Source organism: Atractosteus spatula, chromosome 20 (assembly GCF_055471065.1).
Source record: "Atractosteus spatula isolate fAtrSpa1 chromosome 20, fAtrSpa1.hap1, whole genome shotgun sequence".
NCBI classification, from domain to species: Eukaryota; Metazoa; Chordata; class Actinopteri; order Semionotiformes; family Lepisosteidae; genus Atractosteus; species Atractosteus spatula.
Genome location: NC_142725.1, coordinates 17102691 through 17121461, shown reverse-complemented (window position 1 = coordinate 17121461; position 18771 = coordinate 17102691). Strand labels below are relative to the sequence as shown.

The following is an 18771-nucleotide window of genomic DNA, read 5'->3' as shown; positions in this document are numbered from 1 at the left end:
CATCTCAGAGCTGAAGAAGTACAAATGAGGTTAGGAGGGGCCGACCGGATGCCAGTCTTCATTTCTTTGCGCAAGGCAAACCACACCTGTGATTACAGCGCTTGTGCGAGACCAAACCCAGCAATCACCTCGGATGTTTATGGAGACGGATTTAGAAAACGGGGGGCCAGAAAGAAGAAAGGGACAGAGGCACGAGAAGACAAGCGTTTGAAAAACATGCTCAAAGTGCTTCTTGGCAGCCATGGCAATAACATTACTCACTGGCAGCCTGTCATCTCCAGTGTGGAGAGCAGCTGCTTCTGTCGTCATACATAATACAAATAATACCCCCTGATTACAGCTCTGCAGGTCAACCAATATTAATCACCTAATGATAAGTTACCCAGGCGCCCAGCAGGACTTTTCTTGCACGTTCGTTGCTGCTCATGCAGGACGAGACAAAAAAAAAAGCCTATCCCAAGTCCTGTAACAGGCCAAAAACAGATCGGGCCGATGGCAGGGCGCTGAGCTCCTGGCTGAAAGCTTGATAAACACACGAGCCCCGCAACATCTGATACAGCTGATCACAAAATACAATATAAAGTGACTGTTGGCGATAATGCGGGAAGTCTGGACCCAATTGGTACCTCCAGACCAAACAGCCGGGTGACAACTGCCTGCCAGCTGGGAACAAGCATCCCAGTGCCCACTCACAGCATGGCTCTCCGAAAGCTGCAGCACTGCTCTAAGAAGCACTGTTACAAATCAGCACTGACACTTATTTTTCGATAATTAAACTTGACACTCGCTTCCTGGAACAAATGGCCAGTGTGTTAACACGGGAGAAGTGAAACATTCAAATAAGTATAGTTTCTTTTTTTTTTACTTGCCAAGTTTTGTAAATAGCCGCACTGCAGAGAGTGGATGTGAATACTTGCCTTCAGCTGTATGAATGACTCTGGACCAAAGCCGCCGCCTCCTCCCACCGACTGCCTGCAGTTTTAAAAGCATTTACACCCCAGATCATCCCAGAGTGCTGCCCCCTACACAGGTAACACAGCAGCCATTCTGCACCAGCAGCTCCACTACAGAGCAGATCTGGGGGAGGAGCGGGAAACCGCTCCAGCACTCGATTTTTAGAGGGGGAAACTTTGGGGAGGCCAGGCTGTACAAACCCAACGAGTTACAAACTTCGCCAGGGCACTCTAGATTAACACTCCTACTTTTATGAACAGCGCTCTGCAATTTTTAATGACTAATTAGTTCATCAGACGTCCTGAAATCTCATGAGAAGGACGGCACTTCCTACATTACTGTATGCCCCATGTCAGCCTATCGGGTTATCGATTTGTGACTTCTGGTGTGGGGGAGGACACTGCCTACTGCCCCAGCAAAAAATCTGGTTTGCCCCCGATCAAACCAGTACTAACGGGGCTGTATCAAATGCAAATGCAGCACACACCAAATAAAGCAATTTGTATTTCTTTCTTTCCAGGACAGGAGCTGTAGAGGGCTGGGGGAGGGCAAGGCAGGAATAAATGGAGCATTCAACACCACTCAGTCATGCCTCCTTGCAGGAAAAGTCCTGGAAATTGATTCAAATGCCTTGGTTGTTTGTTCCCGTCTTCAAAAGGATTGGTCACACTTAACACCTCTAGCTTATGCTGTTGGCGCCGATTACTTATTGCAGCTTTTGTAGAACCTCTGTTCAGGACAAACCCCTATACACCTCTTCTTTGAGAAAGAGGCCAGCTGTCTTAAGGCAAAAAAAAACACCCAAACGAAAAGCTCCTGGGTATTCAAAGGCCAGTGCCTAACTTTACCAGTCACAATCCTTACTCACTAAAATCAAAAGGTGTGAGCAAAGAGCTTAGAGACAGATTCCTGAACCTACTCGAGGTTTGCCTTCCATTAAGAGGCCTGAAATAGGGCTTTCTCCGTGTTATAAAGAGCCATATCTATATCCAGTGGCTGAAACAGGAATTTACAAGTCCCAAAATGAAACCTAGTAAAAATATTGGGGGGTGGGGGGAGACTTGACCGAAAAATTTGGAAGGACACACAGATGCAAACAATATAAAACCCGAACACTGGGGCTTTGTACAACATTCAACGTGTTACATTTGGCACAAGTCGGGCACTGTTTCGAGAAGAACAGAAAGGGAGCCTAGAAAATAATAAACCACAGTAGAATGATTCAGTTTTATATTCACCACGATGAAGTCACTGTCCACTGCTCTCACAGCTCAGGCGGACGTTCATGAGTTTCGTACTTCGGAGAGAGCCGTTTGCACAGCGGGCGTGCAGTCAGGTGACCACAGCACATGAGGGCCCGTTTACAGCGCACTACTTGAGCAGACGTGGAATAAACAACTCGCCTAATTACAGTACAGAGGAGCGCTTATCAGCCGTCTCCCCAACGGCGAACAGGGCCTGGCGAAAGTACAGTCAGTGGGCGGACGAAAGCCGATCTCCAACATTTTTCCCCAACAATACTTCCAGTCACGATGCCACATCTTTGCAAAACAGCGCAATCTGACACCGTCGTAACACCAACTAACACTCCATTTTCATGCGCTGGAGATCATTTCTCTGCTTTCGAAGTGTTCACGAGTGGGGGGGGGGGGGGTGAAACGCTGTACACGTCTGTGCAGACTTTGGTCCGCGTGATAAGAGCGAGGAGGGTGACTAACATTTCAGCGGCAAGAGGCAAGCCCCTATCCGTCTGGGACATTTCTCCTCTCCCTAGTCCTTAAAACTCCCCAGCTGGGGCTGTTCACCACTCTGTGGGTTTTGAGAGGAGCGGGGCGGATTTTGACCATGACCAAACAGCAACAGGAAACCATAACCCTGTTGTTGTGCCCTGCATCTAGCAGCCTGGCCCTTTTTATCAGGCAAACTCGCTTATCTTCAGATGTCAGCACGCAAAAACAGTGTTGCTGACAATGAAACCATTCTGCAAAGCGTCACTCCACACAGTACGCTTCAGTTCCAGGAGGTGCTGGTACAGCACACAGGCCCACACAGAGGATCAAGGGTTGGTGATAAACCTCTCCGATTTCAGAGAAGAGACACCCCTCGGTTTTCACTCTTTAATTTTTGATCAAACGCAAATGCTCACGAGATTTTATTCAAGCGCACTCTTTTCAGATAAGAAAGGCGATATACAAGTACCCTTTTCTACCACGTGCAGCCGTGTAAATAAAAAAGAAAGAACCCGCACACAAGCCTGATGCTGTTTCTCTATCAAGTCAAAAATGCGGTTCACCGAGAGAGAAAAACAACACCAGGCCGTGCCAAGACGGAAAAACTAAGTGTAAGAGCTGCGAAAACCTCAAACTGAGAATGATAAAATGTCAATTTTTGCGATCGCAGATGCTAGAAATGATTTTTAATCCGAGTTATTAAGTGAGAAAATATATGACTGGCGCACACACACTTGCACTGGCTTTCCAGAAGAGCTCCAGAGTGCCGAAATACTCCAAATTGATTAAAAGCAGAATGAGGCTAATCTTCCCCTCTTTCTTGGGACTGTTACAGGGACTGAACTCCAAGAACCTGACACAAAGCCAAACCCATTACGTCAACTCGCATTTCATCGTACATTTCACAAAGGCAAAGCAAGGGGCACTGCTGGAGAAGGAATGTATTCTTTTTTTAAACTAAGCTGGTTCCAGAACAGCGTTTCAGAACGCAGATGCCTGCCTCACTAGGACCGGCTCCAGTCCCACTTTCTGTACTGTTCCGTGCACTGACAACACAGGGCTTCTCCCTCACAGCGTGACCGGTGAGCCTGGTGTCCAGTTGAACAGCTGGGCACAGTACAGCACCTCCCACACGGGCCCACTGCAGGTCCACACAGGAAGCACAGGCTCCCAGCTCTTGTAATGAGTCCAAAAGCACTGGCCCCACAAGCAATCACTTTCAAACATCATTCCATCCACCTCAGTGCTTTGGTAGGTCTTTCTATGCTGGTGTTTGCTCAGAGGCCATGTCTGGACCAAGCTGGTCCTTGCTGGATGTAGGTTAGGGTCACCAGAGGTCAGTCCAGCTCTGCAGGGAAAAACCAGTCACCAAACCCTTGTCATACAGGACTGCCTTCCTTCACATCTGTTGAAGGTTTAGTCTTTTGTCTGCTCGTGAATACAGCTCACATTACTCAGTGACTCCTACATATTGATTTATGAACTTGGGAGTAAGAAGTTTGAAACGCTTAGCGAACGAATGCGGTCTAACTCTTGAGAGCTGCCCGACGCACAAATACCCTGGCAATTAAAAAAAAAAACTGGGAGCTCCACTACAAGCCTCCACGTTAACATCTAGCACGGCGACAGTACCTCTTGTGAAAACCATCTAGCCCTCAGATTTAAGCCAGGAACGCAGTCTGCACATGAAGAAACATTGCATAATTCCTTGTAAAGACTCAGCACTCGACACGCGCACCAAGAACAGTATTTTGTGCAACAATGAATCACTAAGCACTTAGCTAATTTTTTTTACATCACTCCTGCATTACTTCATAACCTAAGGGCAGAAACACTTGTCTGCAACAGCTGTTGAATTCACTAAAAAAAAGTCTCTTAAGACAACTTTGCAAAAGTCATGTTTAAGACTCCTGAACAAATAATTTGCCAGCCAGCTAAACAATGCCATACAATGTGTCGAAGCAGACTTGGGTAGCGATGAACCGAGTCCACTACTGTGTGGTGCTTCACAAAGCTTCTCTTCCCAAATGGTGCTCTAAAGACTAAAGCAAGCAACATCCGCAAAGAGTTCAAAAACTATTTCCTCCATCTCTCACTGGAGAAGACCACGAAAAACTTAAAAGGATAAACACGGGTTGCTGTACGTATTATAATTCCATGTGTTTAAGTTTAAAACAAGCAACCAGCTGGCCCAGTACTGCTGCTGACTGTATTACAGTGTCACTGCTCTGAGGGATCAGGGGATTTCTGCACGGACGTATAAACACATGTAAATCAGGAAGGTATGACTAAGCACAAGCAGTATAGGCCAATGAGTCTGAAACCACTTCCATTCCTGATAACGTGGGCCAAGCTGGCATTACAGAACACTACAGGTACACCTCAGCTCAATGTAAAATCTGAAATAAAAACATTTTAAAAGGATACTGGACTTTCAGGTGATGGTAAACAAATTTCAAATGGCTTCAGGACAGCAAACATTTAGTCTCCCCCTCAGCCTTAAACAGCTGAAATGAAGGGCTCTTTCACACTCCAGGATAATCACACTCTCAGCGTTTCAACTTCCACATGCTTCACATGAGGCCACACTGAAGCACAATCTGCCCCACTCGTGTTGCACGAGTACTAAAGAGAGAAAAAAACAGCCATCTTCTCACCACAAACAGAAAACAGAATATGCTGTAAAATCTTAGCTCGCACATATACCAATCTCTTTCTAGATACTCCATGCATGTGTGAAAACTGAACCTGCTGTATTACATCCCTTTGCTTTGAGTGCAGAAGCCTCACAATCACCTCATGCACCGCAGCTGTGCCACAGAATCTGGACTCTGAACACTGCCTGTTCCCAAGCCAACATGAGACACGCAACACAATAACATCACATTGCAACACCTTGAACAAGGCCGCACGACACACGCCTAGTTTTAAAAAGCCTTGGGGACTTCTTACTGAGTGCAAACGCCACCTCCCCACATATAAAACTGCCACAGGTACAGTTGCCTAAAATGTAAAGAGCTGAAAAGTAACAGCTGAAAAGAGCTGCATTTCCAAACGGCTCCTGACAGTGTCATCACACGGCGAGCCTTCCACATGCACCGCAGCTCGCACCCCACTGGGTACAAGTATGGAAGTCCGTGGAGCAGAACCTGGATTCCGGGACCCAGGGTCTAATTACCACTGCACCCGTTTTACTGCACCTTTCAGCACTCACCAGCCCCTCAGGGCACACAGACAGAAGCACCGCCCTTTTTAAAACTGATCAACCTGCAAAGCAAAGCAAAAAAAAAAAAAGAACACGAGTCCAGATATTTAAAAAAAAAAACAGACCAGATATAGAAAGTAAATTGAAATAATTGCAGCTCTTTAATGACTCCCTGTGGAGACCTATTATCTAGAATGCAAGGGAATTTCTAAGCCGCTGTTAAAAATCATTAACTTGGGGATTCGCGCGTGTTCCCAAATAACATCGGCCTCAGCTCCAGCTCCCCTCCTATATGTACGAAAGAAAATGGCGATTTACCGTGTGATCCACAGCACTCGCTCCAGCCTTCTCAACAGACACGTGTTTTCAATCACCCCACCCCTGAAAGCATTTTTGGAAATCTTTTCAGGCACGTATGTCTAGTGCATGTATCTAGCAACGTTGCCCCTTCACGTTCTATTAACGTATGGCAAGAAAAAAAAAACACACAAGAAAACTGCCCCTTCCATTTCGGCTAGCAACGTAATTAATCTCTCTAAACATAACACGACGACATGAGAATGAACTTCCAGACAGACAGCAGTGCATGTAACAGCTCAACAAAAAAGAGCCTTAAAGCCCAGCGAATTTCGCAATGAACCTCAGTCAGGCCCATCAGTTTCATGACGAATACAATGTGAAATCAAGTTTGCTGGAGTGTATGCAATCCAACAGAGTTGGGGCAGTCACATGTATACTAGCAGGTGAGGAGAAACTGAACATCAACTTATTCTTTAAAGGCTAGTCCAAACTCAACTCCTCTTCCAACCTGCTTTGGAGATTGGCATTGAAAAACGGAAGCTCCAGCACTGGAGTCTCTGGTGGTCTGCAATGCTCATGAGCTCAGAAAGAGTGCTGAACTCCCCGCACGGCCATTATAATTCTGAAAGATGGGGGGGGGGAAGGAAAATAAACGGGTATTCTGTATTACAGCAAACAGCAAGTCCCAGAGGAACCCATCCATTTTCATTTTCTGCTCCTCTTTTCGTCTTGTTCCATAACATCATACCTCATTTGCCCTCAAACCCTGGCTGAGAGGAAACACGAGCAGCAAAGCCATTAGGTCAGCGCATATAAACATTTGCCGACTAAATTATTTACAGTTATCTGGTGGCCTTTTACTCAGCATCTCCTAGCAGATGGTCCTGGAACAAGCCCTGCATTCAAAAAGCCACTGTGGCTCTGCCAAAAGCACCTCCACCCTAGATGGTGTTACCTCTAATTAGGCAAGGGCTTTGTTTCTGAAACGGCCGTCTCTCCTACAGTTCACTGAGCAACTGTCTTTCAGGAGCCTCAAGCTCGGTGGAAAACACTCCCTGTAACACTGTGTTTTCGCTGCGCTTTTGTTTAATAAATTAGACTGCTTTCCAGCCATTAATGTAACAAAAACAGACGCGCACAGGGCAAAAGCTCAGGAACTGTGCCACTGTCCGTTTTTCATTCATTTCGTTTTGCACCTCCCCCGGTGTTGCAGCCCTAGATGCTGGCACCATTACCGACCCTCCTCGCTCACACCAGTCCAGAAGAACCTCTTGAAAAGTGGAATGGTCTTTGTAAACAGCCTACGCAATCACTGGCTCCAGTTATAGCCTCAGACAAATGCCTATCCTACAAAAGAACAGGAAAGAGCCGCTGGTAATGAAACAGATGTAGGGACTAGGAGTCGAAGATCCCTGTGCTCTCTGGATTGCTCATAAAACACACACTTCCCTGTTACTGACTCTTCCCTGTAGCTCGCCGAGCCAAAACACCAGGAAAAACAGACAGATGACTTAAAAAAAAAACTTACCCTGAAAATGTGCTTTTTAATCAAGCATCACCTGAAGACGCTGACGTTTGCTACCATTATTTTTAAAAAAGGAGGTCAGGACAAAGGGAGGCTTATGTTATCTAAATTCAGGTCCAAGTTTTTAAGCAGTGTACAGTAGCGCTGTTGCAATCAGGAGATTAACTCTGCTCCTTCATGTGTGAAATGGAGACTTGATCCCTGACTGATACAGTATGCTGCCTAGAGCAAACACAGGCTGCATATTTTTCATAATTTCATAATGCCTAACAACTGTAATATATTAGATTACATATCACATCCCTCACTGCATCGACAGAAAGCAGCCCTATAAATACCTTGTGTTAAACATGACAAAAACTGGCTTTAGGAAGCACAACCCCTGCACTTGGATATTGAACCATATAACCACCTCCCTCTCAGCACCGCAGTCTGTCAAACACGGACATGGAAAGCCCAGGCATCTCGGAGCCTGTGCCAGTCTCAGGAGGAAACGGACTGGGTGCCCAGACCAACGGACAGAGGCACAAATCCCTTCTCTGCCCCGCCTTCTTCACGCACACTGGTAAACCACACTTTCTGCAAAACACGCCGCCCTCCCTTTCAAATTCTGTATTTTTCATTTCAAGCAAACAAGAGCAGTCCTGCCCCATACTTTGCGCGCGCTCAGAGATGGAACACAACTCTACGCTCACGCAAGGAGGACACTCACTGTCCCCACTCTCTCTCTCTCTCACAGCAAGGAGGTGCCCAGGGAAACCAGACATCACAGGATTACTGATTACAGTACTGGGACAAAGCAGCTTCATCACAAGCAAACGCCACCCCCCAAAGCAATGCAAATAAACACCAAATGGATTTCAAGGTCTTGAGCTGAGAGACAATGTCTCTCCTTCTCTATGTCAAACCATGTCAGTTTTATCCCAACATGCATATAAACTGGGTGTTTATATGATTTGCACTTGGTTTGAAATCAAGTCATTAATAACTTTGGTCAGCAGAAACAACTGCATGTCTGGGCCATGGAAAACACCTCTAACTATATCAGTCTAGTTCACCCTGGTTTAACGAAAGAGTGCCAGCATCTCAGGGCTGCAGTCGGGGCACAGTGGACAGATGTGATGAATCTTTAACCAGAATATTTTTAGATGTTACAACTGCCTGGTGGTCTGAGACAGTGGTCACAGGGGAACGCTGTCTCAAGCCCCAAAATATATTTATCCAAGTCCAGGATACAGACAGTTCAGATCCCCATTAACGGTCATTTCTATCTGCGTCACACAGCAGGAAAATCCCCCAGTTGAAGCAGATCACACGCGAGTCAGAGGCCGTCTGGACATCCCGAGCGTGTCGCCTGGAGAAGAAGGTTCTAAACCCAAACAGCCAGACCAGCACATGCCCCGCCTATTTGTCGACAGACTAAAAGAAGCCTCTTCTTCTAAGCTCATGCTTTCTTGTACAGTCTCGTGGGGGGTATTCTGTATGTGCTCTGCTTTGACAGCCAAGGCATTGCGCCTAGAAAATAAAGTGTAATGCAGGGCAACACTAACAAGTTAAACGAGGACCCTAAGGCAAAAGGAAAAGTATACATGTTAACATGCACGTGATGCATACATACAGTGCACATCCCTCGGCTGTGAAAAGGTCCATTTTTAGTTGGGGGGGAGGGACAGTCTTGATATTAATATCAGGCTAATGAAAGAGCCATTTATAAAACAGCAGCACTGCAATTACATCAAAAATAAGTAACTCAAGAGTCTTATAGGACTTATAGGACTATGTATTTTTGTGAACCACAGCATGGTCAAATAAAAGTTAACAACAAGGCCCTCACTCTATGTTTACACAGTATATATAAAAAGTGAGGTGGTATTTTCAGAACTGAAAATATCCCTGAAATTCTCCACCGAGAACCCCTACTTCATCGAAACCGTATTTTGAGCTGGGAGGCTGACAGGGCTCAAACAGCCACCAGTGTTCTGACTCTGTCTGGGGCCATACAGGATCACCCCCAGTCGTGGAAAGCAGGAGGAATCAGACTTGAGACTTGGTAACGTACCTAATACCAGGTATGCTGTTGCAGGAACACTCGTCATACCTGATTTAACTTGAGAAAAAAAATGCACAAATTGGTAATGGTCAACATAATGCAGTCTTTTACCAGGCCAATATTTATATATTGTGCCAGTTTACCAATGTCATTTAACCATTAAAACTTTGACTGAAATAGACCTTATCTACAGTACTCAAAGACAACAACGCAGAACTGAGTTAGTAAGAGGGAAATGAAGGGAGACGTTTCACATTTTGTGACCTTTGGGATCTCTGACCTTTCAAATCATTTCAATGCAGCAGAAAAACCCGTTTCCAGCCTGACATCTAGATCAGTTACTGTTTCCAGTCTGACAGCACTGGTCTGTCTGTGCACGTCTGCTCAAGAGTGAAGTCAGGATCCTGATGTCGGGTGCAGGCTTGACCGTTCCTGGTCCCCGATGGACCAGTACACCAAGTCCTTGCTGGTGTGCAACAGGAACCTCACTGGTCTTCTCTGGAATCCTCCCTGGCTCTTCCACAAACCATAAAAGTCGATCAAAACAAAATCCCAAATTGTGCTCCATGTGTGCAACACGAGCAACCAATTGCTCATATCGGCTGTCGCACCCTGTGCCAGGAATAAGCAGCTTTTTTGGATGAATATTTCGTATCTGAATGAAGGGGACTCCAGTTTTGCTGCTGGTGGGCTACATGATAGAAATGGAACAAAAATAATAAAAGCATCAGACAGCATCAAGCTTGTATTTTTTTTAACAAATGCTATTATGCATTAAATTACTGCAATTTCCATTTTATATTAAAGACGTACCCTGGGGAACTCACACTAGATAACAGTAATCGAGACAACGAGGGACGCAAAACGCTAGGTTGGGGAAATGACATAAATTGGAAGAGATCTTTGCACTGACATCCATAAAGACATGAAAAAAAAAAAACTATTTCAAGCCTTATCATTTCTGTGGGGTCAGAAACATCCCAGTGACAGTCAGCAAATAATTTACTTCAGGGCCGATTCCAAATCGCAGCTCTTCAGCACAGGTTCCCCATTCGCAGAAAAACGTTGTGACAACTGTTACTTTGGTGCCATTGCGCCCAAGCTGCGGACTCAGGTTTGATCCCCGTTTCCCCAAGGCAAGTTGGACCTCAGGCACCAGAACCAGAAGTGATTGTGAGAGCACCTGTGGTATTACTACCGCTGAGAGGTTCTGACCCAACAGGCCGCGAGGGGAGGCCCGCCTGCATGGCAAATGGTTAATGATACAGGAAAACGGCCTCTGCAAAACCTAAACAGGCCAAAACGGTTTCAGGTCTGCTTTCACCCTGTGTACAGTCTCATTTTAGGGGAGGACGGAACTCTAAAGACTAAACCAGTGTCAGCGAGAGGTCATCGTCACCACAGAAAAGAGGAAACACGAGTGCGCTGAGCACATGGCCTGGTTAGAAGACTGAGCCTTCAATAATCCAGAATCGAAGTCGGCAACCCAAACACTGCGAAGTTACCCGCTGCGACATTCTAACCATGGCAGGGTAACTGCGACAGAGTGCCGACATCAGAAGGTCCGCCACCACAAAACAGCTTTAACAAAAAAAATTCAAAAGCAAAACTGTTCGTCTGTACTGACGGACACAAAAATCACTTGTGTGCCTGCTCGCTGGCCAACTCGCTAACAGAAACAAACTGAGCAATACTTAAGGACAAAAAAAAATGACCAATTATTCCTGCTGCTGTAGCAACTGGGCCCAAAGCTCAGGGCTCACCAGGCAAGCTAGACAAGACAGACCTTTAATACAGAAGTACTGAGCAAGACTGATAATACAGAAAAGGCTGAAGTTCCTTCTAACCTCGCTTTTCACGGACTGCAAGACTCCCACTTTCAAATGCAAAGAGACTTGCCCTTGCTGGAATAACAGATCACTCGAGATGACCTGGGCAGACCTGCAAAATGTAACCTCAGCCCTGCCGTTAGCAATCAGGCCAGAAAAAGACAGCTCTCTCCCTGGTTCATTATCGCTGACAGTAATTTAGGTGAAGACGCAGGGCAGTCCGCGACTATGCCCGCTTTTTCTCCTTGCAGTAAGTCGGCGATCTGACCTCTGTTTAACTCTAAAGCCCTGAAAGGAACAGCTTCTGTTTTAATGTGTATTCTAAACCGATTCATTCCCCGGAGAGGCGGGCTGATGTCAACCTAAGCGCGATACATTTTCAGGACGACTCTCAACGGCCGTCATTACAAAACAAACACGGCTGCAAAAGTCAACAACGAAATGTATAAAGACGTCCTATATTTTTTATTTAAAAACCTTCCTGATCAGCGTTATAAAGTAAAGGCCAAGACGTTTATCATCTGCAGCAAACAAGAGGAAAACCCTGCAGCAGGTATTTCTCAACGCTGACTGGGGCACCAGTTTTCCTAAAGGGCAACAACAATGCAGCCAACCGCATTTGGACATTTGGGAAATGTAAACAAAAAAATACCTACTTCAATTTTTAAGGTTGTTTTAAGATAGTTTAAGACTTCCACGTGGGAGCTGCTCTGAGCCCAAAGCCTGAAAGCATTACAGTGTTGCAGAGCTGTCCTGAAGGTGGACGCCATGACAAGATTGATCTCCACAGACGGGGTGTTTTATTACAGCGCAGTCATCTGGATTGAGCTTCAGCAGCCCAATCTGCTTATTTGACCTTGTTCATGTGAAGAAAAAAACCTCTGAAAAGTGTCAAGTGGGCGTACAACAGGCATTTGGGTCCGGTAAAACTCAGGCAGTTACAACACTCACTTCAGGGTGGCAAGTCCATTTAAAAAAAAACAATGTGCAGATGGAGAAAGAGAAAGAATGGATCGGTAAGAAACAGGTACAGGTAAAATACCCAGAGCAGAATCGTGAAATACTTGGGGAAAAACTCGTCTTTTTGCTCATTTTCACAGGAAGCACTCTGAACTCTTCCCTGTCCACACTGCCACCTAAACCAACAACAAACAGGATAAAAAAAACCTTCTGCGCCCTCTGTGTGAAGTTTCATGGGCTCCTTACAGCAGGCCGTAAAACTGGGAAGCACTCGCTAAAGAAACAAGAGAAGGGGCAAAAAAAAAAGTCTCGCGGTGCTGCTAAGGTTCAGCACAAGTAATTGAGAGAATGTGGAGAACAATAATGCCCATTAACATCAAATCCGAAAACAGGCGCCAACACTTGCTTTCTCCCTTCGTCGACTATTTGCCCCCACTATTAACGTTGCTGCTTCAGGCTGTGCAACACAAATACTTCACAGATTTAAAACCTGCTAGCATGCCAGTTTCAGAGCTCTACAGTTGACTAAGCACACTCCACATTCGGAGACGCCTAGGCTCACGTAACGCAAGTTAACAAAACGCCAGCACATCGCAGGGCACACAGACACACGCCAACCAGGGCCAATTAAACTGCCAGTATGTCTCAGACTGTGGGAGGAAACTCAACGTGGGGAGTGCACCCCAACTCCACACAGACAGCACCCCAGGTCTGGAACTGAACCCAGGGCCACTGGCTGTGAGGCAGCAAATGGTAACCACTGCACCACTATGCCTCCCTCCTTCCAATATCATCAACATTATTTTTAACCCTGAGAGCTGGAGTACAGTAGGCAGCACCTCCATCATTACCACCAAGAGTCAGGAATGAATCTTCAAAACATGTTCTACATCCTGCAACTCGGGGTACTGAATAATCGATTAAAAAAAAAAGTCTCAGATTGAGAACCGCGTTCTTTGGACATGAGAGCCCCATGTTCACGAATCTGGAAACTCCTTCAGCAAACTTCAAGATGAATAAAGAGGGTGAAATTACACCCTCTCCAGCAGCACTGACCAAAACCTGTGCTGTTTCAAGATCCATTTGAGGTCAATCCCCACGGATTTGTTTTTTTAAAACTTTCAGATCTCAGATGAGTTTAAGAGGTGCAAAAAAGCCGAATGAATCCGTTCTCATTTTACAGACACGGCCTCATGACATCAAGATTGAGCCAGGCGGGAAAAAAAAACTTCCGAATTAATCCCAAAGAGTGGGGGATTAGGTTTCGGCGGGTCACGTTATGACTGTAGCGAAGACGGGGGGGGGGGCTCAAAGGCCAACCTCCAGAAGGGACCGGACTGGCGTTCTCGACAGCCTTTTGGCTGGCAGCAAAAAAAGCAAGATGACACACCAGCCTGAAAGCCTTCTCAACACATGCATTTCTTCAGAGCACAGAGACACGCTTGCAAGCAAGTGAACAGCTAATCTCAAACGCACTAATAACCTTGGGCTGTCTATTAAATCCATTACTTTATGGAACGTTATGGTGTATAAATAGAAGTTCCATTTCTCACCATCAGTCTGTTATAACTATTTCAGCTCCCTGCCCCCCCACTCTCCGCCTCCCATCATTAAATATTTATCCTTGCACAGTGGCGGATCGCGCAGAGGTGATAAGCGTTCAGAAACTGAAATCTTTTTTTTTTTTACAACAAAGGCACGTTTATTCAGAAGGATTATCTACAAGTGTTCATTTAATCAGCACAAGCCAGGACTGCGGAGAAATCCTTTTCCAACACCGACTCTCAAAGGAATGCATTTTTTTTTTTAACTCTTCTTCGTGGAGCTCCATCAGGAAGGAAAATCACATTACTGGGGTATTTGTTGGAGAGGGAGGAAGGATGGGGGCGGGGGTATTCAAATAGGGAACTGAGCGCCTACAGTGTGTTTTGACTGCTTGTAAAAGTAATCTCAGTGGGGATTTGTTAGTCTGTCAGATTTTTAGGATAGGACTATTTTTCCCCCTGCTCTCCTGATTACAGCTCTTGCTCTCCTGGCTCAGATATTACTCTGCTTCCTATCACTGCTTTCTAGTACAAACACCTGCAACTGATGCCTAAAATAATGCCTGGGAAGAACCTGTTATTAAGTTATCTTCTATTCCCACAGCTATTAACCTGCTTCATTTGGACAACTGATCGTGTATTTTACTTGTATATTATTTTTTCTTTCAGCATACATCCCTGTTTCCTATTCGTCAGTGGGTTCACGTTGTGTTAAATGCATTGCGTATTGTGAAGTCTTTTACCAGCCCGCAAAGCAAATTCTCCATCTGGACAGTAAAGGATACAAGTGTTTAAACCTGATGAAAGGCAAAACCTTCACAAGGTAAAGACTCCATTCAGAAGCCACAGCAAAAGAAGAGAACGCTTGGAAAAAAAACATTCAGTTGTGCTGCAGAGGCAGATATTATTTACACAGAGTCAGGGTGTTTTGACTTCTCTGTCCTGCTTTTACACCTTTTTTTAGAGAGGCACATCTTGGGTTCCTTAACAAGACTATCCCTCCCAATAATCTCAATACCACAATGGCGGAAGAAATGCCCAGTTTGTGGTCGCTGAAGTGGGGCCCACATGACAAATACCCCTAATGAAGTGGATCAGGCTCTCTGTGGGCTTCAGGATACAGCGTCTAATTCGATTGTATCAACGGGGCTGCAAACGGTTATGCCACCGTCAATAATCAAAGGACAGGCTTCAGCTTAAAAGGTAAACCACAAGCAGTGAGGTGTAAATCTGGTACTGATAAGGTACATTTTACCCACAGTGCTCTCTAGCAGGTGGTGGCTGTTTTCAGAAATATACAACTCTGGCAAAGCCTTAACAAGCTTACCGGGGCACATCAACACCATGTGGGTCTGTACAGTAAGCGTGCAAGCACAAGAAGACAGCAGGAAACAGAAAGGTTCTGTAAGCTTGCCGAGAGATCAGCCAAGACAGACGAATATGTCAAGACAGCCCGAATTAGCACTAGCTTTGAGCTGGAAATGTTTTGGAAATGCAATCTTGTAAACAGTTTGCTGCTGGGTAAAGGAGAAAAGGCCTGTTTGTGGCCAGCTCCCTGGACACCTCCATTCAGGGCGATAAGAAAAGCAGGAGAAAAGAGAGCTGTTGGCAGGGCGCCTTTCAGTGGTTTAACATTGGTTATTTCTGACCTTTATTAAAAAATAGCTCCTCCTCTCGGGGTTAGTGCTAAACTGTGAAATCTCTTCCCATAGCTCGTCTCCGTTTGAACTTTTTAGTTTGCAAGCAGCTCGCACTGTGGCAATACACACCTTCTGTGAAAAAACAGGCTGAGAATGAGAGAGCAACGCACCACGACTCCCCCCTCCCGTCTCTTTTCTCTTCCTTCTTATATCCCTCCCAATTAACACAGCTGTAAAGGGGTCCAGTCACATTTCATTTCAGTCACACAAAGCCATTTCAGTCCACAGAGCCAAGCTGCCACATTCTCAAAACCGGAGACATGTTAACAGATAAGGCAGACTGCAGATCAAAAATAAACATACTCCCGTAACCTGCAAACAAGCTGCCTCTGCTTGTTTTTGAAGGGGAAAAACAGTTGATAAACAGAGCAGCAAACTGCACAGAACAAAACGTTTACCGACTGTCTGCCGTCTTAGATTGCAGCAACAGGGTGAGAAGAGAAGAAAAAAAACGCCAGAATTACTGAAAAACAAGGGTGCTCAGGAAACACACCATGCAACTAGACTTCAGCGTTCGTTCATGTGGGGTTAGCGCAAGTCCTGAAAGTCCGGAATGAGACTTGCACAGGAAATCGATGAATCTCCATTTGTATTTTCACCTTTGTTGAAGCAAATTAGCTACAGTAATCTGGGGGGTTCCTCCATGGAGCTCTCTAATGCTATAGCTGTGCACCGGTTTAAAGTGCAAAGGGTGTAAAAAACAGCAATTGAATTAATGAAAGCTGTGCAAGAATGGAAACAATAACAACTGGGCAACTGCTGCCAGTGATCTACAGTCAGTGGCTAAAATCCTGTACACAGCTTTGATAAGCAGGGACTTTTTTTAATACAAAACCATTAGGGCTAAACTAGCCCCATTCTGCAGTCTTGAAAAAGAGTGACAAACCAAAGAAGCCTAGTATTTATTTTTAGGGCAGAATGGAGTTAAATCTGCATGTTGTCATGGAAGAAAACTCTTGGCAAATTCTAGGTGCTTATCAATTTAATTGCTTTGTACTCCATATAAGAGTGAGAGGAGTCCTCACGTTTGCCTCTGATAAACAATAGCTGTCGAGGAGATGGTTGTAAATTTTGCATTAGCGCAAGGTAGCTGAACACAGCTCTGCTTTCTCAAGGGGGGGTAGCTGTTGCATCTTTAAAAGGGAGACATCCCATGGGACATCCCAGAGGAGTTCAGGATCTGTGTAAGGATTGGTGAGGGTGCAGAAACTATACATTTTCAGGAATGTTCATCTTTCTAACAGTTTCAGGTTTATTTATCCACACTGGTGCTTTTAAATTTACTAGAACACGGCCCTTCTTTGGACCCATTTTCTCTTTTGTAAAACTTCCACAAATGTACTTAAAAGGCCAGGTGACTCACTTTCTGGTTGAAGAGAAGTGAACAGTGCCTGGTTCAAGTTGAGCACAGAAGGCACTTTACCCTAAAGCTGGTAGGAGCATGGAATAATGTACCCAACCATGTTGAATTAGATACCCTGGTTCTTTCCAAGAAACTGGATGAGATCCTGGGATCAATTAGCTATCGACTACAAAAGGGGTTGAACGGCTCCTCTCGTTTGTAAACTGTCTTCTTGTTACAGTCCTGCAACATGCAGACAACCGCCTGCATGACATGAAATCACCATCTAATAGCTCATCACCTGCTAGCGTTACTCACTTCTGATCCGTTAACTCATATTACTCAATGCAAAACCAGTACTCTCCTCCTTAACTGTGAAGACCTGCAATGTTCAGGCTGGTCTGACTAAAGACTAACAACTTCTTCTGTTAACATGAGTCTATTATTCCCGCTACCAACAAGATAATTACCGTGAAGATGAGTGGATCCGTTTTCATTTCTGCAACTCTTGAACCTTTGTACTGTGCCACTGCAATTGACATTACTCTGCCTGTTAATTTCTCAGTTCGAAAGGGGTCCCCATCTACCAGAGAGGCCTTGGGCATCTCCTGTCAGAGTACTAATTCATGTGAAGAATGAGATCACATTCCAATCAGAGAGCAACGTGTTAAAATGACTTTAATGATTGTTTGGCTCAATAAGGCTTCAAAGTGTTAAACCTACAGTCTTGCAATACAAGATCTGGCTCTACGGAGAAAATCTGGAACAGTTTTTCAGAAAAGCATGACAAGGTGCTGTGCTCTACCTACAGAGAGGGTCGCCGTCTTATCTATGCAGAGCTGCAAAGGACATTTGTTTGGTCACTCTGTGTAAACTTCTTAAAACAAAGAGAACACTATGATTTTCAAGATTGATAAGGTCTATTTAGACCATCTATAAATATGGTAAAAAAAATTGTCTATAAGTCGTTAGATGCAAATGAACATTACGGCATCAAAATACCCGATTACAGCAGAAAGCATTCATATTCTGCATTTAACACGGCAGACAGCTATCATTAAGGCATGTGACAGTGCATCAGTTCAGCACATGTATAATTATTAAACATCGGGCCTGAATAAATCTACAAACCAAGGAATGAGAAAAGCCTTACCCCCCCCCACCAGAGTTTATACTTTAATCCTACAGTTTAAAACACCGAAATTCGAAGAGTTTTGCATCTGCGCTCATTTGCTAATTTGTGCGTCTGACTCACTCGGGCCGCCCCACAGCAGCTGGCGTCTGCAGCCCAGCAGTTGTGCCGCGAAGACTTTTCTTTCTGTTGCGCTTTGCGCCCGTCTGCTGCCCTCGCGGAAGGGCCCGGGCAAAGGCGACGCTACCTCACCGGCATCAGGCACACAGGCCTGCGAGGAGCCTCTGATTTGAAAATTGATGGTTGAATTAACGAGTCCAGATGTCCCCCCTCGTCACGTGTGGGGAGCGCCTCCGCACGGGCTCAGCTGTTCAGGAGGGTGCCTGCATTCCAGCGTTCCGGTTTAAACCGAGACGATTACCAAGCTCTAATTCACGGGTCGGGGTGCAGAAATGAAATGGTGTGGTGGAGTGGGGGGGGGGGGGGAGGGGTGCTTTACT

The 18771-nt window shown here is 45.4% G+C and overlaps 1 protein-coding gene across 6 annotated transcripts in view; it reads right to left on the bottom strand.

Annotated features, from left to right (window-relative positions):
* rerea (arginine-glutamic acid dipeptide (RE) repeats a) overlaps positions 1–18771 on the bottom strand; it is a 156202-nt gene that overhangs the window by 101768 nt on the left and 35663 nt on the right. The window contains exon 1 of one of the 6 annotated variants that reach the window (XM_088938001.1): positions 2193–2209. The exons of the other annotated variants lie outside the window; for them this stretch is intronic. The gene's annotated coding sequence lies outside the window, so the exon portion shown is untranslated. Of the gene's footprint in view, positions 1–2192; positions 2210–18771 lie in introns of those variants that run through there. 6 annotated transcript variants of the gene reach the window in all.